The sequence below is a fragment of the Astatotilapia calliptera genome, chromosome 23 (assembly GCF_900246225.1).
Source record: "Astatotilapia calliptera chromosome 23, fAstCal1.2, whole genome shotgun sequence".
NCBI lineage: Eukaryota > Metazoa > Chordata > Actinopteri > Cichliformes > Cichlidae > Astatotilapia > Astatotilapia calliptera.
Genome location: NC_039323.1, coordinates 22,957,287 through 22,982,347, shown reverse-complemented (window position 1 = coordinate 22,982,347; position 25,061 = coordinate 22,957,287). Strand labels below are relative to the sequence as shown.

The 25,061-nt window shown below is 42.1% G+C and overlaps 1 pseudogene; it reads right to left on the bottom strand.

Moving 5' to 3' along the window:
- Positions 1 to 1,242: 1,242 nt before the first annotated feature.
- Positions 1,243 to 3,054, bottom strand: LOC113015936 (general transcription factor II-I repeat domain-containing protein 2-like; annotated as a pseudogene).
- Between the last annotated feature and the right edge of the window lie 22,007 nt (positions 3,055 to 25,061).

Here is a 25,061-nt window from a genome sequence, read left to right as displayed (position 1 = left end):
CATAGATGAAGATTTCATTTATTATGGGAAGAACGTTATCCAAACCTATCTGGCCCTGTGGTGAAAGTAATTGAACCCCTGTGTTACATCACAAATTAATTGTAATTAAGGACATTTTTTGAAAGCTGAGTTCAGTTTCATGAACCACATCCAGACCTGACAACTGCCAGACCTGCTGAATCAACAAATCACATAAATAGAACCTGTGAAGCAGGCTTAAAGATCTCAAATAGCAACACGTCATGCCACAATCTAAGGAAACAGCTGAGAAACAGTGTGGAAAGGGGTCTGGAAAGGGTTACAAAACCATTTCAGAGTCTTTGGAGACTACAGTGGACCACAGTGAGAGACATTAGCCACACATGGAGAAAACTTGGATCAGTGGTGAAGCGAGAGGACATCGACGACTCATCCAGGAAGTCACGAAAGAACCACAACATCTAAAGAACTGCAGGCCTCACTTGCCTCAGTTAAGGTCACAGTTCATGATTCAACAATAAGACAGAGACTGGGCAAAAATGTCATCCATGGGAGAGCTCAAGGAGAAAACCACTGCTGACCAAAAGGATCACAAAGGCTCATCTGACATTTACCAAAAACATCTAGATCAGGGGTGTCAAACTCATTTTCACTGAGGGCCACATGAGCATAATGGTTGACCTCAAAAGGCCAGATGTAACTGTAAAATAGTATAAATGTAATTCAATGTGACCAAATATAACATAAAATAAATGTAACTACTTCATAACATATTGACAAATGTATTTATTACTCATTCAAGTTACAAATATTACTGTGCATTTAAAAAGAGTTTGCTTGTTGTTCTGTTACTGTAACATACATCTAATCTAATTTGTCAAGTTAAGAAACCCACATTACTCCACTACTCAACAATCAAACTATTTAAGCAAATAAAGAAAAATATTTAAACAAGTTATGATAATAACTTTGGTCTCGTTTGAGAGGGTCAGAATAACATACGACCATAAATAGCGAGCTACCAAGAAAATGTGACAGATGTAGAATTTTACAAAAGCAAAGACTGCCCATAGCCTTCAGGAGTAAACATTTGTCTGCATAAACCTGTAAACAACAAAAACATTATTGCACATAAAGTAGTATAATATGTCTCAAAATAACAAATAAACATTGTCTCAGCTCACAACTAAGAGTTCAAAATGACACGCTGCCTGTCCTTGAAAACATCAAGTGGATCCGCTCTCCACCAACCTTATCCATTGATCATGTTCTGAAAACAACAAACACAAAACAACATGTAAGTGCTGTCATTAAATTGCACTTGGTTGCAATACATTTTATTATATTTTAAATAGGTTTTTAAAGTTACTTACCTATGTGTTTTCTGGCCTGATGTCTGACACTGTTTTCCTTTGGTCAGCGTGTCAATGTCTGGTTTTAGTTCTTGTGCTGTTCCAATCCGCAAAACAGCGTGGAGGTTGTCACCAGTGATGCGTGACCTGTGCTTGGTTTTGTTCAGATTCATTGTTGAAATCATCTGTTCGCACAAATAGGTGCTCCCAAACATGGACAAAACACGGGCAGCATGAAGTCGAAGCTGTGGCATTACAGCAGGGGACAGTAGACGGTAAAAGTCCACGACTGCAGCATCCTGGAACTTTGCTTTCAGGCCGCTGTCGCCTTGAAGCTCGATTAACTCGAGCTGAAGGTGATGGGGGGGCTTTGCTGACATCAGTGGTGAAAGGACTGGTAAAGATGGCAAAGCCCGAGTGTTGTGCTCTGAAGTCCGAGAAGCACCGATCAAACTCATTCATTAATCGGCTGAGTTTTGTAGCCAAACGAGCACATGAAAAAACACCCGGAAATGAGGCTGAGATCCTCTGACAAACAGAAAAGTGGACAAGATTGCCCTGTTCCACTTGGCTCTTCCATAGATCCACTTTATGTTGGAAACATGTGATCATATCGGACATCTGTGTGATGACTTGTTTGCGTCCCTGCAGCTTCTGATTCAGTTGCGTGAGATGCTCAGTTATGTCACATAAGATGGCAAAATCACACAGCCAGTTTGGATCTGACAGTTCAGACAGGAGTTTTCCTTTATTCTGCTTGAAAAGAGCAATGTCCTCCTTAAGCTCAAAAAAGTTGTTCAAGGACTTTGCTCCTACTCAGCCACCTCACTTCTGAATGAAATTTACCGTTTTCATGACCGTGTTCATTACATGATTCATCTCCAGCACCTTTCCGCACAAAGCTTCTTGATGGGTAATGCAGTGATACATTATCAGTGGTGTGTGACAGTTACTTTTTAGCAACCAGTCCTGCTTTTCCCCCACACATAGCAGGAGCGCCATCTGTAGTTAACGACACCAACTTTTCCCAGGGCAATCCAGTTTTACTTATGGATTTCTCCACCGCATTATAAATGTCCCGTCCCGTTGTGGTCCCATGCATGGCAGCTACATCCGAGAGCTCCTCGGTGACAGAGAGGTCCGGCTTAACGCCTCTAATAAAAATGGATAGCTGCGCCGTATCCGTGTTGTCTGTGCTTTCATCAACAGCTAATGAGAAAGCTGTGTAACTGCGAGACTCTTCAGTTAGCTGTGTTGAAAGGTTCCCTGCTAGCTCCGTGACTCGGTCGGCGATGGCGTTTCTTGACAAACTGACAGTTTGAAAAGTCTGTATCTGGTCGGGGCACACCTGCTCACACACCTTCAGCATGCACTGCTTCAAAAACGTTCCCTCCGAAAAACATTTTGAAGCGCGGGCGATTTCTTCAGCCACAATAAAGCTAGCTCTCACTGCCGCATCGTTTTTGGCTTTGGCTTTTGTGAAAACATTCTGCTGCCATCACAGTTTGTCTTTTAATTCTTTGATTTTTTGGCTTATTTTACCATACTTGGCTCCGTGTTTGGTGTCAAAATGCCAACGTATATTGTACTCTTTGACTACCGACAATGCCTCATGACACAAAAGACATACTGGTTTTTCTCCTTGAAGCATAAACATGTATTCACCTTCCCATCTTTCTTGAAACATCCTTCCGTCTGCATCAATCTTTCTCTTCCTGGACATTTTGGGATCATTTGTGGATAGCTCTTATCACTTGTCGCATTAATTAAACACAGATATGGATAAACTGCGACCTAGTGGCGGAATACTGTCACTGCACTGGTAACACAATCGACATATTGACATATAGACCTATTATAGACCTATTATACGACACATTAACCACTCACCTTGAGTTTGACACATGTGATTTAGATGATCCCAAGAAAATATTCTGTGGACTGACGAGACAAAAGCTGAACTTTCTGGAAGGTTTAAGTCCCGTTACATCTGACATAAAACTAACAGCATTTCATAAAAAGATCATCACAGCAACAGTCAAACATGGTGGTGGTAGTGTGATGGGGCTGCTTTGCTATTTCAGGACGACTTGCTGTAACTGATGGAACCACGAATTCTGCTCTCTAGCAGAAAAACCTGAAGGAGGATGTCCGAACATCAGTTCATGGCCTGAAGCTCAAGAGCACTTGGGTTATACAGCAAGCTTATCTTTAAAACATGTAACCTCTTGGTACCAAAAATCTCATCACTTGCCTTCAGATTCAGTACACAGATGAGTTACATAAACTGGTGTCTGAGATGTAGACTTACTTACTTACTGATGGCTTAAGCTGAAGTTAATTTTAACCTTAAGCTGTTACGTGTATTAAAAGTGGTGTAAATGCATTTGACGGACAGTTTTGGTGCATTTTATAAAGGACACTGAGGCGATACAGCTGACTGCTTTAACCCAGCGAGTTTTCTGCTAATAAGTAGGACAAAACTGGGACTCAGTCCAGTTAGTAACTGAATTATAATTGCATGTAAAGCATGCCAAAAATTTTCTGTATGCCACACATGAAATTACAAAAGTAAATAGCCAACAGAAAAGAAAGCAATGAGTGACATTGTTCCTACATGTCCAATGAATTCAGGTTTCTCCAAGTTTCTAGCTAACTTTTTCAGAGTGTAAAGATCAGAAGATGAGAAAGTAGAACAGCCTAAACTTGCCTTGCTTTCCGAAAAAAAAAATGTCCTCACTTTTCAGGTTCTAACTCTAACTGGCTCTCACAAAGACACAAACACACCCACACAGTCACACACGTACGGCGCTGAGCGACTTCTTGGTCTCATTTCTCCACTTCGCTTTATAATTCACACCCTCTTACCCTTCAGCGTACAAGACCATCACCTTGTTCACTTTTATTTCAAACTGCAGCCCTCGTACACGTTACAATTCGCCTCTCCCATTCTGCTGCTCTCAGCTGTCTCGCTGTATTACGCTGTGTTGTAGGACTGTCCTAACCCGGGGTGTCTTATCGTCTCTGCTTATAGTCTTTTCGTCAGTTTTCTACTAATTCTAGCCAATTTTCAGTTAGGTGCTATGAAAGCCTGATATAGTGTATGAGAGAAGAGAAGCTGGTGAAGGTTTGGGCTACAGTTTGTCCTTCTCCCTCACACTCCCCCACCCCCATCTTCCCCTATCTGGAAAATTCAATAGACTAACCTTAAGAATTTAATTGATGCTGCCAACGGGATTACAAAAGGGCCGGCCAGCACAGGCCAGGGACAGCTGATTAGCAGCAGGGGTAATTGTTAATTGATTGATGTATCTCCTTACCTCTCTCGCTCTATGGGTCTTTTAAAGAGTGTTTTGTTTGCCACAGTGGCAGCGCCAGTGCAGCCGAACATGGCATTACCATACATCTTGGCTTTTTTCCCCCCTCCTCTTCCGTCTTTTAAAAACTACAGCCTCCTGGATATCTTTGTGTGCTGAGACAAAAGGCGGCTAAATATGCTGGGTTTAAGGTCACTGATAAGTGCGTAAAGGGCAGTGATTCCCATTTGGAGCTGACAAAGGCAACTGACAACCTGCAGCTATGTATGGTAGGTATTGGAGCGCCGCTCCAAAATCTCTTTCCTGCTGTGTTTTATTTAGTGATCTGATTTTTTGCTAACCTATGCTTTCTATTTTCAGAAATTAGCTCAGCCAAGATAAAAGCCTGGTGATTCTAATGATTCTGAGGAGAAAAAAACAGGAGGTATGTAATAGCAAATAAGACAGAAAGAAACCAAGAGGAACACAGCGAGAGATTTGGATGTGTGTGAGCGTGAAGTGATGCTTTTGGGGTAACACAATCCTTCGCGGGTTCAGCAAACAGAAACAATCTGTCCATTATGCTGTCTTTTCTCTGACAACAAGGCTCTTTTTCATTCTGATCCCTCTCAGTGTGAAAACCCCGGGCTGTGACTGTCCGATCGGCGACTCCGAAAGCTTCCGCTGCAGCTATTTCTGCTCGCCCTTGTCCAAGCCAACACCAAAGCGACTGCCAAGCGTCCCCCCCCCCCCCAGCTTTGGCACAGCAACGGGCTGACCATCAAGCAATTACACGGGAACTTGGCAATCGGGAGGAAATCCAGTCATTAAAAGGGCTTAACACTGGCAGAGGGTCTCGTTGGTGGCGAGCCGAAGCGCCCGCTGCTCCCCGTGCTGAATGGGACCACTGGGTGTGGGGGGGACTTGTAAGGGGGGAGGTGGGGGTTTCATATACCAAAGATTTGGCAGGGACTGACTGGGTTTGTGTCATTGTGTACATGAACACGCATCTGTTCACAAACACACAGTCTCTGCATCTTAGGCCAGATGTTCTCATTCATAGAGCAGGCTTCCACAGCAGGATACTATGTCATTGCTTTAGGGTAAAAGCCTTGTACTTCTAAAATGTCAACTTTTCAGCAACTCTGAGAAGCAGCCTCAGTTTTAGCGTGATGACAGTGTGTTTTCCACGTTCCCTGATTGGCTTTGAAGCCGTTTCATAAGCCAGAGACTGTTAGAGACGTTTCTCAACCCACAGCAAAGCTTTTCAGCCGAGGTGAGAACATAAAAACTTGACAGAATTGCAGCTGTGAGGTTGTTGCACTACGACAGTGGTGATGTGAAGGCAAGCACAGCATCCATGACCAAGGTTACAGGCTATCGACTGCAGCAGACATAAACAGCATTGGATTAGAGGCACTGGTTGAAGTTTCAACACATTGATTTGGCTTTTCATCAAGGCATCTGGACCAAAGGCAAGGCCAGCATACTGTGGTTTGGCACCAGACAAGCATGTTTGGTATGCATTGTATGGCGAATGTACAGTATTCAGTGAAATATTAATTAGTTAAACCAATAAAGCACTGCATATATATTTTTCACAAAGCTGATTTGCATATTATTTAGAGCCCTGACAGCTGTTCCTGCATATTGAAAATATATCCATCCATATTCTCTATCTTTTGTCCAATTGACAATATTGCAGCATTTCATCTCAAGCCAAATCTGGCAGCCATGGCTGCTTGCAGCCCAATTTATTTCCCACATTGCTAACAAGGAACATTAAACTTTCAGAAACTTTAGGCCTTCAGATAACAGAGGGAAATCAGTTGAGTTTACACAGCTGAATCTCATCCACCTTAATAATGAACTTGTTCTTTTTTAACACTGACAGCCACAAAAGTATGCATCCCCTGAATTTACAGCCAACGATTAAAATTTGTCAAATTATATGTTGATTAATATATGTTGGTTTATAATGACACATCTGGTTGACCTTAAAAGATAAGACGAGAAGTTTGTATTCTGTATGGTGCTTAATAAGATTCAAAGTTCAAAGAGGAAACAAGAAGCAATGCGAGAGTACAAACCTTCACCAGGCAGCTCAATGTCTTTTTATTTACTTTTAAGGGAATAATATTGTATTATGTTTACATTCATTTATTTTTCTTTAAATGCAGTAAGAGTCAGATAAGGTTAGCATGACAGATGTTTACTTTGATTACAAAAACTTTACGTAGGAGTAGGTATTAAGTAATTGTAACTAACTGGACATGAATAACTTGAGTTTATTATATAATATTATACTACAGTATATTTTTAAGTAGCTATGCAACTCATTCTTTTTCTCTTTACAGCACTTTCTTTGAAATAAAAAACAGATGCAGAATGCAGATGTGAAATTTAAAAGTGAGGTCAGAGGTCAAGCATGACACGATATATGGATGCAAACTATGACGTGACATTTAGAATCCACATAAACCAATGTGTCATTCACTAAATGTTGCAAATAATAATAACCAAAGGCAGTAGAATTTTAAGCATTCTTTTAAAAATAAGCTGCCAGCAGAAACAGTCGCAGTGAGAAACATGTATTTAAATGCCGCTATCGATCAATCAGTGAAATGTAGTATAATATTTTAAACCTTCATATGGGACATCACCCTTGTAAGAATCACAGTTTTTAAGTTATCGGACACTTTTTGACCAATAAATCATTAAGTTCACCTTGAAGACCTCTGTGGATGTGACCCAAATTTTAACAGATTGTTAACATTACCCCACTCTGCACCCCTACAAAGTTTTATTAGAATTCATTTAAAACTTTTTGAGCTATCGTGTTTATGGACAGAATGACGCATAACTTAAAAACTTAACATCCAAACTAAATTTAAACGTACACTGTAAATAAATATTACTAAGCAATTAAAAAACAAATTGAAAGTCTGGCTTACCAATACGCCGGTTTACATGCTTATGCACTTCTGCACATAAAGCTTTAACAAGTATGTCTTAGTAATAAAAGGAAGCTCTGTAACGTGTTTTCTGTTAATATCAGTGGAAATGGAAATTTTGTCAATAGCTCATCATCAAAAGTCACAACCCTCTAAAGCAACTGTCAATGACTGCTCTGCGGACATGATTGTCCATCGCTCCGTGCCGAGGCCTTGGGAAGTGCACTCCACGTTGAACTGCCATTGAACTGCTCACAATTAGTTTCAATATTTTCTCTTTCTTTCCAGCAGAGGCTCTGAGCAGCGAGCTGAGCACATTTCAGATGAAGGTATCCCTTAGAGATATTTAAACTCCCTACGTGCCGGCGCTGCCTCCGGGAGTGTGGTTGGGATGGTTATTAATGCATTATTTACACATGCTTCCCGCTGTCTCCTATTGTGGCTTGGCTTGATTAAAAGGGATATTGCTAAGGAGGCACTTTTTGCACACTCTGATAGGAGAAAGAGAAGTTACTTTGTTATGAAGGACTTTTCTTTGTTCTTTTTTTTCTTTTTTTTTTTAAGTACTGCAGGTTTTGTGGGCTCCTCAGATTAGACTAAAGAGGATCTGAAATGGACTCTTGTATTAGAAATGAGCACTTCCAGGTCTTAATAGAGATCTCTATAGCTCTCTATTTCAGAAAGAATCAATCTTCAAGATAGAAATCATACCTGAGGTAAGGCAAGATTCCCCTATTTCAGGTTAAAATGACATGACATGAAATAAACATGTATTTGGTTTGCTTGCGCCAGTTAGCCAAAAAACACCCTAAATAGAAAACTGATGTTAGCCCAAAGAACATAACTAGGTATTGGCTTCTTAAGAGTGACCTCTAACCTGAATATAAAGGAAGAACACACTTAATGTGAATTGATCCATTGTTTTGGGCCTATTTCTGGGCCTTAATACTCAGTGCTAGCTTGTTTTTCTGCAGCCAGAAGTGATCATGTTTAGACAAGATGGCGCTATGCTGTTGGCTAATGTTAGCTACCTTGGTTTACAAAGTGCATCTATAAACTGTATGGGCACGGATAGTTGCTAAAAAGAAAGCACTATAATTTCCTTTACCAGAACTAGAGCACATCCCAAAGGCGCTAATACCACAAACAAGTTGAAAAGGTCCAACTCTTCACTCATATTAGACAGCTATTAGCTTTACATAAAGAACGGAGGGATTTTTTCATTCCATATCAAGAGTTGATTGACAATATCTATAAATGTATTAAAACTGGGCATTTTAAAATATAAATATACCCTTACAGAAGGTGTTGCCCTATATCCTAAGCTGCCAAAGGCCTAATGCGTGTGGAATGTATGCTCTTCATCTATAATTATCTCGACGTTTCTAATAGGCCTTCAGTGTTTTACAGGCTTTCTTTAATTAGAACATTGCCTTCTAGTGTGATGACAAAGGATGAAACGAGGCCTCGTCGTCCCCCAATAATAATTCCCCAGCTAAATAAATAAAGTCCTCCTTATACTGGACGGTCATGGAGGACCATGTTTTAGTGGTATTCTAATTGAAATACATGATTCAGACAGCTTGTTTCTGCACTTACTCGCAATGAACCATATCTGATTCGTCATTAAGTAATTATGAATGCTAATGCAAATAAAGCACCTTTCAAACGGAGTTCTCCCTCTCGCTCTCCCCCCGCTGTATCTCTCCTTACAAGGAAATTAATCACTTGCTCCTCGACGGAGGCGAAGACGATGAAGCAAGGCAGCCAGCTGCGGGACGGTCACTTCACTCCCTTTCTGTCGAGATATGAAAGAGAGGAGAGACATTAATGATGTCTTGGGGATTCCACCAGGGAAAGTGAAAGGACTCTGAGGGAAAATGAGAGCACTACTCGTTTCTTTTTTTTTTCTTTCCCCGTTCCTTGTTGCTTTAATAAAGCAAGGAAAGGAATGAGAGAGTGAGAAGGGGGGGAGAGTCACTTAGAAGTCGCCCATAAAGCACAAGCCGGAGCATTTTGCAGCAATTACAGACAGATTGGGGATTTAGATATTAGTGCCCGGTGGTCCATTAGCTGGTAATTTGCCTGTCTTTTTTCTCCACTCTCAGCAGAGGAGTGTTCATGCTAAGATCTCTACCACTCTAATCCTGTAAATAATAGCTGCATGGAAGCGAGAGGGGAGAGCAGGTCTCTGATCGCTGAGTGACACTGAAGATAGCTGAGTGGAAGGTTAGAAGGATGGGTTTGTGGCAAATGTGCACAGTTAAAAGTAGTATCTCCAGACATGAGCACAATGATAAAATAACTGTGACAACATGGGCTAATTGCTTGGAATAAGAAAGCTCGTGTTTCGGCATTCGCATTCTGCAGAAACTTCGTTGCCTTCAAGCACCGAATGCAAAGTTCTTCGCTGTTTTCATTGACTGAAGAAGCTGAGCATGTTGGACGTGATTCCCACATTTGATTCAGCACGTGTTCTGATAAGAATCCCAGAAAACATCCTTTCAATATAGAGAAAATAGTCATATTAGACCACTCTGTAAAACCCGGAATCACTTTTACTTGCTAACTATCTGTTTGCACTCTTTCATTCTAGAGGAGGGATGTCAAATTCATTGGGACCAGTGAGACTTTCCTTTCAGTCACTGTAAAGAAGTTTAACCACATATTTAATCCCTGAGATATCTTAATGTAGAAAAAAAAGTCATTTTAACAGTTTGTCTCAGTTTTTCTACGTGATAAAGAAATCCTGCCGTAGTAAATGAAAGAAATCTGTGAGCACGACTCTTTGGGCTTAAATTGGAAGGAATAAATGTGGTTGGTCATTGCCCATCCTTCACATTTTACAAAACTGTCCAGTGGCCCAGACTGGAGTCTTTGCCGGCCGATACTGGTCCCCAGGCCTTATGTTTGACACCCCTTTGAAACCATGGTGGAAGTTATGGATCTGTTGAGTTATGCATTTACTAATTACCAAAACATTTCTGGACACAAACTCAATCCGTTCGTGCACCTCCACAAGCCTGACTTCTTTACTCTGCCTTGTTTACACAATACCCACTGCGCTGCTCTGGCACTGAGCCGGGCATGTTGTCTAATAGCCACAGTTTGTACAAAGTGAATTCAATTATACAAAATATTTTGCGAAACTGTATCCAAGTTTTTGATGCCCTGCTGCTCTGTGGCACCAAGAACAGATCTGCCTGCTTTGATGGTGAGGATTAAAAGATGAAGATTTAGTTTCAGCAGTTCTCAAACAACAGCTAACTCTTTATGTTTAGTGTTGTAAAGAAATTTAGAATATTACCAGATATTTTTAACTCTGTTTAGTACAGGAATTACAGTACTGTGCAAAAATCTTGAGCCATCAATCATCTGTTTGTATTTTGTTTTCAAGGAGCCAGACACATGACTTTTATTTTTATTTTCATGAAAGGAGCAAGACTGTGTCCTGCAAAGAAACAACTGTATTATGCTGCTAACACAACTTTGGCTCTTTTGCAAGCATCTGCACAGACAGCGTGCTAACACGGCTCTAATGAAGAGCCCAGACAGACGTTAAAGCTGAGCGAATGCCGACCCCATCTCAGCAGCCATAGCTGCTGAGCTTCAACAGGTAACAACCCCAGTGATGAGCAGTCAGGCTTGTAGCAGTGAAGTGTGGAAACCACTTTGAAGTCTTTTTGGGCTGGTTTTCAACTACTTTGTGCTGTTGGATTTTTATTAATATTTAAACATGAAAGATCGTATGTGTGTCCTCACTAGGACAGCGATTTTTGTTCATGTGTGGGACTGTTTACAATATGGACTTGTAATTAAGTCACAATGCATTTCAGGTTAAAAGCAATGTAACGAGTCGTGTCACAAATTCCTTATTTTAGTGGCTAGTGATGTTATTAATTGCTTTTAGGAAAATTAATGAGTAATGTGTGATATATACTTTATTTTTTTAGTAAAAACTGATGAAAAGTGATGAAATTATCAAAGTATCGTTAGATTTTGATCCAACACACAATACCATCTGGAAAGCATGTGATTCATTTTCCAGCATGACAATGATCCCACACACACTGCCCAGTGCAGTAAAATCATACCTGGATAGAAAAACATAAAGTGGAACACTATCAGTCATGGATTGGCCTCCACAGAGCCCGGACCTCAACATCCTTGAACATTATTGTCTCTTATTTTTTGTGACATAAAAGCAATTTACATTTTTCTTGACAAAGCAAAGTGTGCCTTTTGTTGTTTATATTTTTTTTATCCGATTCCTGAGGTCTGTTACTGCTGCTAAGACCAATTTTTCTTGACTTTATTGTAGTGTACACCAATTTAGCCCATTTCCACAGCATAGGTCAAGCACACATAATTAAACTCATTTCTCAAATTAATTTAAAGTGCAATAGTTCCCAAAAGAACTGCAGTTACAATAAGAACATAAATGAATACTCAAAGAAATATTACACAGCCATTATGAAGAGATCCAAAAAGAGTCTCGATGTAAATCGCTACCATAGAACAACCGTAATTGGCTTGTCCACAAAGCTTGTTATGAGCCGCTGTGGGCAGTGTATTGAAAGGGGATGGTAGGTAGTCCCTGTGGCCTGGCCCTGGGATGCTCAAGCTTGGGGTGACATTAATCACGGTCCCCACTTTATCGATTGCCTTGATAATGGTTCCGCTTATCACCTCACTGGTTTCTAAAGGGGCAAAAGCCAGAACTATTCAGGGACATCCTCGCTATTTTTCTATTTTTTTTTCTCTTCCTGTTTTGCTTATTAAGATTAGTGCATTCAGGATTATTGTCATCAATGTCGTCATCATTAGTGCTACAGAGTCCAATTCATATTATAAACAAATTAATAAAACCCAAGAGCACAGTGGACACTTATTAAAAAACATTTTTCCCGTGTTTACATACTGGATCTGTTGCGTTAGGTGCTTACTATATCAGCAGTGGCATAAAGAGTACCCATCCATCTTTCACGTCTCCTCCTCTTTTCTCACCTTTAATCTGTGCTCTCTCATCTCTCTTTGCAAGAGGAAGAAGGTTAGCCGAAATCTCCACAGATCAATTAGGAAAAGGGACCTGCCCTTCAGAGCGAGGGAGGGGCAGGGAGAAGGAGTAAATGACGAGAGTACGAGTGAGGCAGAGGAGCAGGAGAGGTCACAAAGGGAGGGAAGAGGAGGGGCAAAGGGAGGGAGAAGAGAACGGAGAAGATGAGGGTTGCAGGACTGGAATGGGTGAAGGGAGAAGAGGAAGGCGTGACATATGAATATCAGCACAGCACCCCGCAGTGGCGCCAACTCGCCAATCTCACTAATAAGTCAGCCACTAGTTGGCCACTTTCCTGGTCTCCCCTCGGCTCTGTGCCCTAATAGGCCGTCTCTATGGGATGAGAGGCATCCACGCTATTAGTATCTGTCAATCTGGCTGAAAGAGCCGAACTCTGGGGACCTTCTGGATCAGTGGCCCTCTTGGGGGGACTTGGCATCCCTTCTTAAGCCACAGGAGGGATGGCCCCTAGAAGCTGTAAAACCTAAAACTCTAATCTTGGAGGATCTGGGGTTCAAGACGTAGAGAAGAGAAGAAGCAAGGCAAGAAAGGATGGAGGCTGGCGAGGATACTGACAAGAATGCTCCTAATGAACCTCTGCTGATTCCTTTCAACAACAAACACACTGAAAAGAAAAAGCCTGTGCATCTTTTCTAATTCAAAGGATTCAAATGTTTCAAAATTTGGGAACTTGAATCCAGTGTGTGGGTAATACACATAAAATAGGTGAAGTCAGGTTTACAGATAAATTAAATACTGATGTTAAAATTTCCCCATAAAAAGCTTCTTAGCTGAATTTGGACTGATGGTGGACAAAACTCCAGATCAAAGAATAAAAGCCCATCCGAGACATCTGGAATTCTACTTCATGTGAAAAAATCCCATTTGAATTTTGGAATTTATGCACATGCAAAATTACAGGTGAAACTGATCTTTGTGATTTCTGAGAAGTCTCAAGGGAAATGAAAACCATACTTTTTATGAAACCCATTTTCTTACCAGGGCGTCAAATACTGCTGCTCTGTCAGACACTGCTGGAGTCACGGGGATATGCACAAAGTGTCCTTTGGCGCTGGTACAGTGACATGATCTGGGATCATAATGTCGCTCTTTTAAAAAGCAAGAAAGTCTAAATTGGGAGGCTGAAGAGGTGCTGGTCACAGGTTTAGGCACTAAAAGCTACTCGAATCGGGTCAGGACAAGATCATATTTTAGGTTAAATTCACTCCTTCAAAAACTTAACCTTAACATTTTCACCAAGGAGCTGAATACAGCTGTTCTTCCTGATTGTGCTGGTGGCGATTACTGTGGTTGGAAAAAGACTTCCAGTCTTACAGAAGTCTGACTCAAATAAACAGTGAAATGTTAAATTAATTAAACTGTTATAATTTCAGGACCATGGACAGCGTGCAAGGTTTTAAACTGTTTTTAATGGCGGATCTACACAAATTCAGGTATTTCAATAGATCACAGATAAAAGCACACAGATAATTAAGGCAACTAAATTCTTTTAGTTAACTAAATATTTTATAGTGGACTACATCTAAAGTTTTCAGAAGAAACAGAGAGTTAGTTGTGCTATTTCGTGTACGTGTCTCACCTTGCTGCACAATTTGCACTTCCAAACTTTTGTTGTCTTTCTACACAACTTAATTAATTCTGATTGGATCTCATCTCCCAGGAATATTTTAATCTCTTTTTTTCTTCCTTAACAAAGTCATCACTAAATTTAATCATAGTTTGTGTCCTTGCGCATCAGTTTTTAATTACTTATCATCTTTTTATTGAAAGAAAAAACAGGAAAACTATGAAGAGTTGAAATGAAACTGCATTTTTTTTAAGACTAAACAAATCCGGCAAAGAAAAATTGTAGTGTTACTCTTAAAACCACCAGTTGCTGTTACAGATAAAAAAGTTTTTTCAGTCGGGTATTTTAATAATTCATTTCTTTCTTTTTTTTTCTTTTTTTTTTGTGTCCCGTTTGGATCTTTAGCCATCAGAATTGTTGTCTTAAGGCCAAGAAAGATGCCAAGCGGATTTATTTTACCAAGTGGATCATCATGGCCTTGCCATATTGGTCCATTTGATTGACCTTTATTATAATTATGTATTTATTTTATTTTCAGTTGCTACAAACGGGACAGACATGACTGGGGGATAGGACAGGGAGAAAGAATTAAAGAAAGAGAGGGAGAGAAAGAAAACCAAAGGGGAGAAGAGACGGTGAGAAGGGGGGGAAAAGAGAGGAAAAAAAAAAACAGAAAAAAAACAAAACACCTGGATCACCTGTATGGAGAAAAAAAACAGAAGAGAAAGCAAACAACAAAGAGCAACATAATAAAAAAACAGCACCATCACAATAAACTAGCTAGCAGTAAATACTAGATAATAAACGATATTGTGCAGCACGCAAGATAGACAGCGCACAATGTGCTTTGAGGCAGCAGCCAAGAAAGGTGTAGTCCGCGTCTGTGAATACCCGTGTGTACACCTGTGTGCACACCTGTGTGCATACCTGTGTGGATCAGCATGCTTGTATTCCAAAGGTTTCTCCATGTAACGATCTGCTAGGGAGTGTGGGGAGCCATTGCCCCGTCCACCAGGGTATGAAGCAGGTATGGAGGAAATCCAGGTCCCAGATATCCAGAGGCCCCAGAGTACAAGGACCCGAGGAGGACCACCAAAGGGGGGGGAACCGTGCCAGCCTCCTGGGAAGAGCTGAGTAGAGCCTCAAAGGAGAGGTCACCCCGCAGCTACGGAGTAGAGGCCAGAGGGGGTTGCAGTGGCATGCCCGCGGGCTCTGCCGGCAGCCAGCTGTGCCAGAGAGGACCGAGCTTGAGGCCCAGAGGCCAGAGGCCTGAGGGCATCCCACCCCCCGGAAGGAGCCCAGCCGGGCCACAGGCGCCCGGCCCCGCCAATCGGCCACCAGGAGTGAGCCGAGCCGGTACATACATGAGCGCCCAGCCCCAGACGACAAGGACCACCAACACACCAACGTTTGAGGGCATCAGCCACCGGCAGGGAGTGTGGTGAGGGGAGATAGGCCTCCATACTTTAGAGGGCCTGAGATGTACCCTGAGAGGTTGAGTCTAAGACCCAACCTGACATATAGACACAGACGAACAGGCACACGTGGAACAGGACACGTGGCCCCTCCCTGGGGCCAGCTCCCCCGCTGACCCCAGTAGGCACCCCCACACTCTGGAACCCACCAGGGCAAGGGGGCCCAGGCCCATCCGGACCGGGGCCCGCAGCTGCAGCACCGCCCAGCCCCACAGAGTCCGGGGCAGCCCACCCGACTCCACCCCAGAGAAAACTGCACCCACCCCATCATCCAATCAACTCCCAAACTACACAAGACAATAGACGCCCAGGTTGAGTTCATTCTCCACCTCTCCTATATCTCTCCCCCCACCTGCAGAGTGAGCTCCTGTAGTGAGGAGACCACCTGCAAAGATATAACAACCTCCCCACCAGTTAGAGAGCCCCCTAGTAGGGCCGATGCATCAGAGGTCCCCTGCACTGGGGCTGAGCCCCCGTGCACCCACCCGCCCACTGCTCCGGCGACACAACAGCCAGGACCCAAGCCCCCAAGGCCCGGCCAGCACCCCAGACCGGGGGGCGGAGCACCCCCAGACCCCCAAGCCTCCACCCCCGTCCCGGACCCTCCCAGGGGCAGCCAGGCTACCAGGCCAGTAACCAACGTCCGCCAGCACAGACCCTCCCCCATCTCCGCTGTATGCAGCCACAAGGAAAACACCATCCAAGAGCCCCAGAGCTCCTAACCAGGTCATGGCCACATCCCCCAGGTTAGTCCCTCTAGGGAAACGTCCCTAGGGACTCCGAGGGCGTTGAAATAATTCATTTCAACGCCTTGAAGGGATAAAAAACGCTACAGCTAGTGTCGAAATATCATCGCATACATTCCTGCACTGGTGTCAGTTACTAAAGCCTGTTTCCATCATACCAACTGTGTCTGCCAGACTGCAAAGCTAGGCCTACATTTAACGTACACGTGTTTTCGCTTTATTCAAACGCTTATAGCTGGTATTAAACTACTTGTAGCTGAACACCACCTTAGTTTGCGAACTTGGGCCAAATTGCACGGCTATTGAAATGAAATGACTCTGCCTCTGTCTGGAAAACAACTTTTGTAAATCAAACGTAAAACTGACCATTATCTGTACTATAAAACCACACATTTATTATGTCTGTGAAGGTTCTCAATCACACATTTATTAGCTAACAAGCTGCCAATCACAAGTCATTAGCTAATGAGAGTGTGGTTTCACAGTCAGACCCACTGATCCTCATTGAGGGAAAATGTTTCTCTCTAAGCTTCAGAAACCAGTAACTGACACAGTGGTAGCTACATCCATCTTTTAAATGTCTTTGGTTGCTGTTTAGCATTGTCACCTTTAAATGATATTGGTTGCCAGGAGATAATGGCCCTGGGTGAATTAATCCCTGAGTCTGTCATTAGACCAGGGGTGGGCAATAATTGCCCCAAGGGGCCACATGAGAACCTGTGACTGTTCTAAGGGGGGGGGGGGCACCAATAAGTGTAACTCTGCTCACAGTTAATTTAATCTCTTTATAAACTGTTACTGCTAAAAGTAGATGCTACAGTTAGCCCTAACTGTGGCCCTAATTGATCACCCCTGCACTAGACCATGGTTTGTAGGCTTTACTCACTGATTTGTACTCACTTGTTGGTTCAGGCCCCAAAAATTACTTGGCTATGTTTAGTAAAAGATCACAGCTTGGGTCAAATCACAGCATTAACCAATGAGTTCTCACATCTGGGTGTTAAATACTGCTGTTTAGTGAAATAGAGGTGGTGTCTCTACATTGGTGTTTTGTAGAAAGTTTAAAGGGTCGTGGTAGCAGATGTTCTAAGTTTATCAGCCAGGAGAATGTGTTTTATTTGGGATGTTGATGTTTTGCACTTTGCTTCGCTTGGTTTTTGTCACTAATGACTCTCAGTTTGGTTAGGTTAAAACACCCCCGACTAAAAGTTAAACCTGCAAACTGAAAAATTTGTGGTTACAGCTACACATTACAGTACATTCAAATGCAGTGGGTCCTCATGTCCATCGGTGAGAAGCTGTTTCATTTTTCCCCAAAGGGAGAGAGAATGTTCTCATCTCTGTTGGTTTGTCTGTCTGTTTGTCAGCAGTCTAGCATTCAGTTTTCAAGATATCACTTTTAAATTTTGTGTGATGGTAGAAACCAATAACAGCTGGAGCTGATTTCATTTTGGTGAAAAATTGGTCATTGTCACACCAAATGTGGAAATCAGTAAAACGTTATATTGCCCACAGTTTTTTTTTATGGATGTTCTACTAACTTGACAACAATATGCAAGGTCTTGGAGGACACGGGTACCTTCACTGGGTGACCTTGACCTTCATTGTTGGCGCCCAAGGTCAAAGCTGACCTTGAAATTATTTTTTCAAGAAACCATATTGAGTAACATATCATATGAAAGCGCATGGAGAGAGCTGTACCACACACTTTTTTTTTTCCAGTATGTCAGTTTTTCAATTGCAAGTAAAATAAAAAGAAGCATTATTTCTGTCCCACCCACACAGTTTAATAGATATGATCTCCGTGGTTTAACCATTTTTAGAGTATTTTCCCCTTTGTGAGCAGTGATTGCTTTCATTTCCACCGCACACTCTGCCTGTGTCTGTTAAGATATAGATGATGATGTTTCATTTCAAACAATATTCACCAAATCCCTGCAATTAAGTAAGCTCGTTCCCCTGCTCCAAAAAAAGAGCCATTTTTAGACCTGTGCCATAATAATATGGTGAAGCCCGCTCAGGGAGGGAACATCTTGCCCTTGCATCATTTTATACTGAGAGAGACATTTTTAATCTTGTGCATGAGTGGTGAATATTTCTGCCCCAAGATAAATAATCTGTGATTTTATTTTTTTCGATATGCACTCTAATGTTACTGCAGATTTGTTCAAATATGTTCTCCTCTCCTCAGGCAAAGTGTGGATGACACCAGACAGTTTTCATATATGAATAGAGTGGCATTAAGTTAGGGATAATCATGTTCTGCCGCTAATTTAAGGTAATGACAGTATGAGTATGTGAGTGCATACTGTCTCCATCACTTTCTCCCCCCACAGCCCTCCCTCATGCATCGGTAATGAGGCGTAGGCTTATTGACTGAGGGTGGAGATATGATTATCTCTCCTCTATGCCTTTGCCTCCCTCTTCCACATTCTCTTACTCTCTCCAGTCCCCGGCCATTCATCAGAGGCGGATAAGGCATGTTTGTTGCATGTATATTGATTTGTGCTGATTGTAAAAAAAAGAAGCAGGGAGACTCATCAAAGATGGAGGCACAGGCAGAGAGAGCCTACTGGGGGCCCGGTGGTGTCTCTGCAGGCCTGCATGCTCTCCAGCTTAGCTGATTCAGTGGGACTTCCTCTAACATGAAGGATCAGCTCTCAGAAGATTTGGAATAATATCCTATAAAGTGGTTGTTTTTTTCTCTCCAAGGTTGCTGCAATTTTCAGCTTTCACATTTAAGGAGCTGGTGCAAAGTGGAGAAGCAAGTTTCACCATTTGTTTCAGTGTCGCTATGCTCCAAAACTGACTTTACCCCAAAGCTTAAAAACTTTTCAAAACCATTGTTCTTCAGAAAGCTGTAGTTCTTCATAACGTCTTTATTTTAGAAGCTATCAGGCTCATGTCACTTTCAAACAAGAATCGGGGTTGAAAATTTCTGTTAAAGGAAGTGAAAGATTGACACTGGCTCCAGAACCAGGCCAGTGCTCATACCCTGCCATGTTAAAATGTCCAACTTTACAGGTTAAATGAACATAATTCCAGCATGTTTTGTTAACAGGTGTCCTGACACAAGCAAATGTTGTCACTTCTGATATGCTTTACTTTCATTGCCTAGAGTCGCTGAACTGTTGTTGGTCTTTTGGAGCATTTGGGCTATTATTGATTTTTATCTCTCTCCATGCTCAGATGCCTCCATATATGGATGAACTACTGTAGCTACATATAACGTCTAGATCTCTGACCTCCACTGAACAAAGCAGGTTGGCTGTATCTTGATCCAGTTTAAAGACAAATGGTGACTGTGCTTTTGAGGTTGGTTGGTTGGTTGCCAAATGGTCACCAACCAGTCTTTAGGCTTCTTTGACTGAGCCCAAACCAGCTTGATCGCCTCATTAAAACCTCATTCCCAGGCTCTTGGAACCATGCTAGGCTCCAGTTGCCTCGCTAACCTTCTAAAGTACGAAAGCTTCTAAATTTTCACATATAACACCGTTGCTCATGCAGTTACATTGGCTTCCTGTTGAATTTAGAGTCCAGTTTAAGATTTTGGTTTTAACTTTCAAGGCTCTTCAACAACAAGCACCACCATATATCATTGAACTTTTACAGCCCTATGCCCCTAGTAGGTCTCTGAGGTCGAGTAGTCAGGGCCTACTTGTCATTCAGTATACGAGACTGAAAACTAGGGGTGATAGAGCTTTTGCTACTGTGGCCGCCAGACTGTGGAATTCCCTTCCTCAGGACTTACGATCCGCTGATTCATTGATTACTTTTAAAAAACAGCTAAAAACACATCTTTTTAAAACTGCCTTTTGCTAACTTTGTTTGTATTTTGTCTTTTTAATCTGTTATATCTTGTAAAGCACTTTGTGATCTCTATCTAGAAATGTGCTATATAAATAAAATTTTACTTACTTACTTACTATTTACTACCGGGTCATATGTCAAGATTATAAGAAGAGTTTTGGTTTTTCAATTTGTGGTCTAGGTGCTATTATGTGTACTTTGTTGGAGCAAGCACTGGTGAAATGCAGGAAAACCATTGTGAATTTTTTTTATGTTATTTGTATTAATCAAGAAGAGCAGAAACAGAAAAATCAGGAGCTCTGAATTATTTGTCATTGTGAAAATTAAAGCCAAGCAGGGTTACATTAGATTACTGCTGAGAATGAAAGCAGGCTGTATTTTCAGGTTATACGCTGTTTGCTGACAGTGGTATGCACATCTCAATGAGGGTAAAAACATAGTAATATAAAGAGCACAGGTCCAAAAAAGTCAAGAATGGGAGAGTCTTACCAAACTGATGCTGTTCGCTCAGCAGGAAGATCCCACTCAGCAAGTTGTGACCTCTTTCTGCTAATCCAAAGAAAATCTATAGTTGGTAGCAAAAAAAAAACAAACATTAGAAAAGAAAAAGAGAATTTAGCATCTTACATTAGCATTGCACTTCATGGTTGTAGTGCTTGTGAGAAGCCAGCCTACACAGCCAAACTGACTTGCGTAGGTGTAGTTAGGATAACAGGAACACATGTACACACCTGCCAACATTTAGGTTTGAGAGTATGGGAGGTTTTCCAAACTGACTGTCGCTGCCTAACCAAAAGATGTCGGGAGATCTGTGAAGTTAGTGAATTGTTTTTAACTGTGTTAAAAAACACATGTGAAGTGATTTTGGTGACACCCCATTGTGTAGACTGAATAAGTAGTAGTACTGAAGTATCTTTGTTTTTGTTTCAGGGTTGCACTTTGTAGACGGTCCCTGTTGCTTTGAAAAACCTGAGGTTTGCTCTTTTTTGATGGAATTTTAAAGTTTCATTTTATTATCTACTTTGATATGGTTGAAAAGAAGTGCTGTTTGTGTGTTTTGTTTTGTTTTTTTTTTACAATGGCTCACTTATGAGTTATTGATTAAAGAAGGTTGATCAATAAATATCTTTCCAACTTTAGTCTGGATTAGTTGCACATTAGTTTCATATTTTTTAACTCTTGACTTTAGACCATAGAAATAAATGGGAACAAAGTGGTGAAGCAACAACGAGGCTAAGGGAGTATGTTTTCGTGTTCTAACTGTGTCTGCTTTGGTTCTCCGGGTACTTAGGCTTCCTTCCACAGACATGTATTTAGTTGATTGGTTGTACTGGGTTGTTGTCCATACATGTGAATGTGAGTGTAACCTACTAACAGGCTGCCGGACAGTCCATGTATCCTGCCTATTGCCCTGTGGTAAATGAGATAGGCTCCATGATGGAAGAGAATGGATGGGTGGATAATATGTGTGCCTGTGCAGGGATTTGTTGGTTATACATGAATTACACTGTAGGCTGCCAGGTTGTGGTCACATGTGGGGCTAAAATATATGTAGTGGGCTGTCTGAAGATGGTATTTCATAGAAGATCTTGAAACTTGGCTGATGTTAAACACACAGAGGCATGCACAGTACTGTGCACAAGTTTCAGATACTGTTAATCTAATGTAGATCGTTTTTTAGGTTTTAACAACACACTGTACATCATATTGAGATATACCAACTTTACAGTTAATAGCTTTTTGGGAATCCCCCTGTTGGTGCAAAAATACTATTGTTTGTCTGTCAAACTGTGTTATCTTCGGCATTTTTCATAGATTCAACTAAAGAAATGGAAACAAATTATGTGTTTTTGTGACAGACTGCTAGTAACAAAGAGCCTAAAGTAACAATTTAAAATAGGTTCTTTGCTAAGTTATCTGTTATATGTAGACACAACACCGGTTCATCCTTTGAGTTAAGAGACTTTTTTTATGTTTCAGTGGGTTCATTCATAGGTCAGAGTTAAGTGGGTTGACAAACAACAACATTCCTCTGACAATGGTCAGGTACAAGGACAGGAAAACGAGTGAAAAAGCAGCCAGTGTCCAAAGAAACCATTTGAAAGACCCTCAGACAGTCTGGGGAACTATTGTTCATGAGCACTTTAAAAATGACAACAAAGGCAGGCTCCTTGGAAGCAAAATTTAAAGGTGTGAGGAGCGGCTGAAGAATTTATGCAAATGTAAATTTGTGCAAAGGATGGAGGAAACATCAAAACAGGAGAACATGGGTAGATGGAACAATGGGAGTGTTGTGTTGGCAGGCTTGCAAATGCACAAAGTTTCCAACATCTTGATGTTTCAGTTTGACAAAAGCCAGAAACTACTGATGATTATCCCTATAAAAAGCCCCACTTCACTGGATCTTCTGCGCAGCGCACCATCTGTATTGTCGGGCTTTTTCTGAACCTTTCCACGCCGAATGGCAGGCTACCACTTGGCATAATATGCAGCTCACTGTAGTCCTGTAATGCATGCTTCATCTTATCAATCTGACCCAATAACCCCCAACCTGAGAGGAATCACAGCACTCGAAAACTATCAACGCATCCTCTAGAAGTGCATTTGTTGCTCGTATTGTGGCTATATGAAGAGTTGGGGCACTTCCACTCGGGCTAATGAGTTTGCTGGCAGCGTCGCTCTCTGTCTAATGACATCATTGACACTGATGCTACATATTGTGTCACGGGCCTCTGGCAATCGCTCAGCAGCTGATGTCCTCACTTTGCCACCGGGGGCACGCCTGCCTGGCACCAGTGGAGTGACGGTTTTGGCAGGGCCGGCGGAGTAACCCCGCTGCTACTGTGGCACAGTTTGCAGGACACATCAATTTGTCCCCCGCTATTGTGAGAGACGATCTTCCTGGCGCCGATCCAGAGCTCGCCGCCTTGGCCTCATCTGCATATCTTTGTTATCCGGTGCTGGTTCTGAGGGAGAGAAAAGGTAGAGAGAGAGAGGAAGAAGACAGACAGAGGGATGACGTGTTGTGTGCCTCGCCATCTGGGTTCTGTTTCTTCAACGGCCACAAATTAAAACTCAAACCTGTATGAAGAGGATGAGGCAGAGGAGGAGGAGAGGTGGTGCTGGTGATGGGATAGAATTGTCAAAAGGCAACAATACTTCTAATCTCTTTCTCCCTCTGTGCATTTTCAAAAGATGGAGGGGAGAAGGAGGGGGGGAAGAAAGCTGCTTTAATAATTAGAGGGGTAGAAAGCTCAAACAGATGAAACAATGTCCCCCTCCTTTCTTCCCTCTCCCTATCGTCTGTAATGACTCGCGCGTTGATGGAGAGGGCTCTTTGAGGATGACATTCAAATGCTGACATTTGAATTATGTCTGTTTATCAGAGGGAGAATGGCCCGCCCGCTTTTGTTGTGCCTCCTTCGGCGCACAGATTCGCCAGTTGCAGGTACTCAAGCCGGCGGGTTCATTTTAATCACGCGAGCACGAACGTAGCGCACACCTCGAGTATTGGCTGACAGAAATCCTGAAGGGGGCAATTTTAGATGGTTTGGTAAAAGTGCGGGAGAATAGGGGTACAGGCTACACACACAAAAAAGAAAAAACTTTAATGGGTTTTATTTCAAGCGTTTACAGCAGAAGAGCCATCAAATTGTAACAACCAACATAAAATCACTCATCGTCACTAATCCCCGCCTGGATTGCCGGTTTATCTGCACGGCTTATTTCCTCACGAGGACGAGCGCGGACGCCGTTTTGCGGCCACAAAAATGTTGAATCCCATCGCAATCCATGTTAACCTTCAGGAAGCATCATGCACTTAAGGGGAGATAAAAATTTGCATGGGGAAGATTTATTGTCTATCACTAAATGGGCTGCAATGCAAAACAAAGGCCACTCCACAGCGGCGGTGTGGTCCCTCCTCGGATGCTTGTCAAAGTTGGGATCTAAAATCGGGGACGATCCATCACGTTGGCACATGAAAAATTATGGAATTCACCCCGAGGAAATGTATTCACGGGACACGGGTGCAAATGGCTGTTTAACAAAGGCGGTAAACGCAGGTCTGCAAGGTGTGCAAAACCAAGAGAGGAGAGGGGAAAGGAAACTACAGCCTCTGATTATCAAGCTCACTATCTGAGGGCTGTTTCACTGCTCTACACCCCCCTCCCCCACATATTACATATCGCAAGTGAAAAATTTAAACATGCATATATATTGAAATGATCAGCCTGCTTTGATAGTGGAGAGTAGCTCTGCTGGGAGAGAAGAAGAAGAAGAAGAAGAAGAGGGCAATTATCTGCATTTTTCCATTAAATATGAGATGAGACTTTTAATGTTCTGTCAATGTAAAATATACAAGTGAGCTCATGTAGCATGAGTTATCATTTGTATTATAGCTGGTGTTAACATATATGGATATTTAATTGGGAACAGGCAAATGTTGTTGTGTCAGTATGTGCAACGTAAGGCTTTCACTTTTTGAGCTCGATTTTATGCTTCACTCCTTCACCTGTGTCATAAAGTACCGAGCCCTCCAGCCCCCACCCTCCCCTAGCTTCCCTGTCTTCCCCTAAAGGCCATATAAAAAGTGGATGCAGTGCATGTTTAACATTTTAGTCGCAGCCACCTTGATTTTTTGGGGAGTAAGGATCAATGCATATGTATATGTATGTTAGCTAAGGCTAGAGACCCATTGGCAACCCCCTTGATCTCTTGGATAGTGGAAAATATCTCTGACTGGCCAAGCAGATGCTGAGGTTTCTGGCTGGTTGCAGGTGAAATCCATCATGAAGAGTCTACTG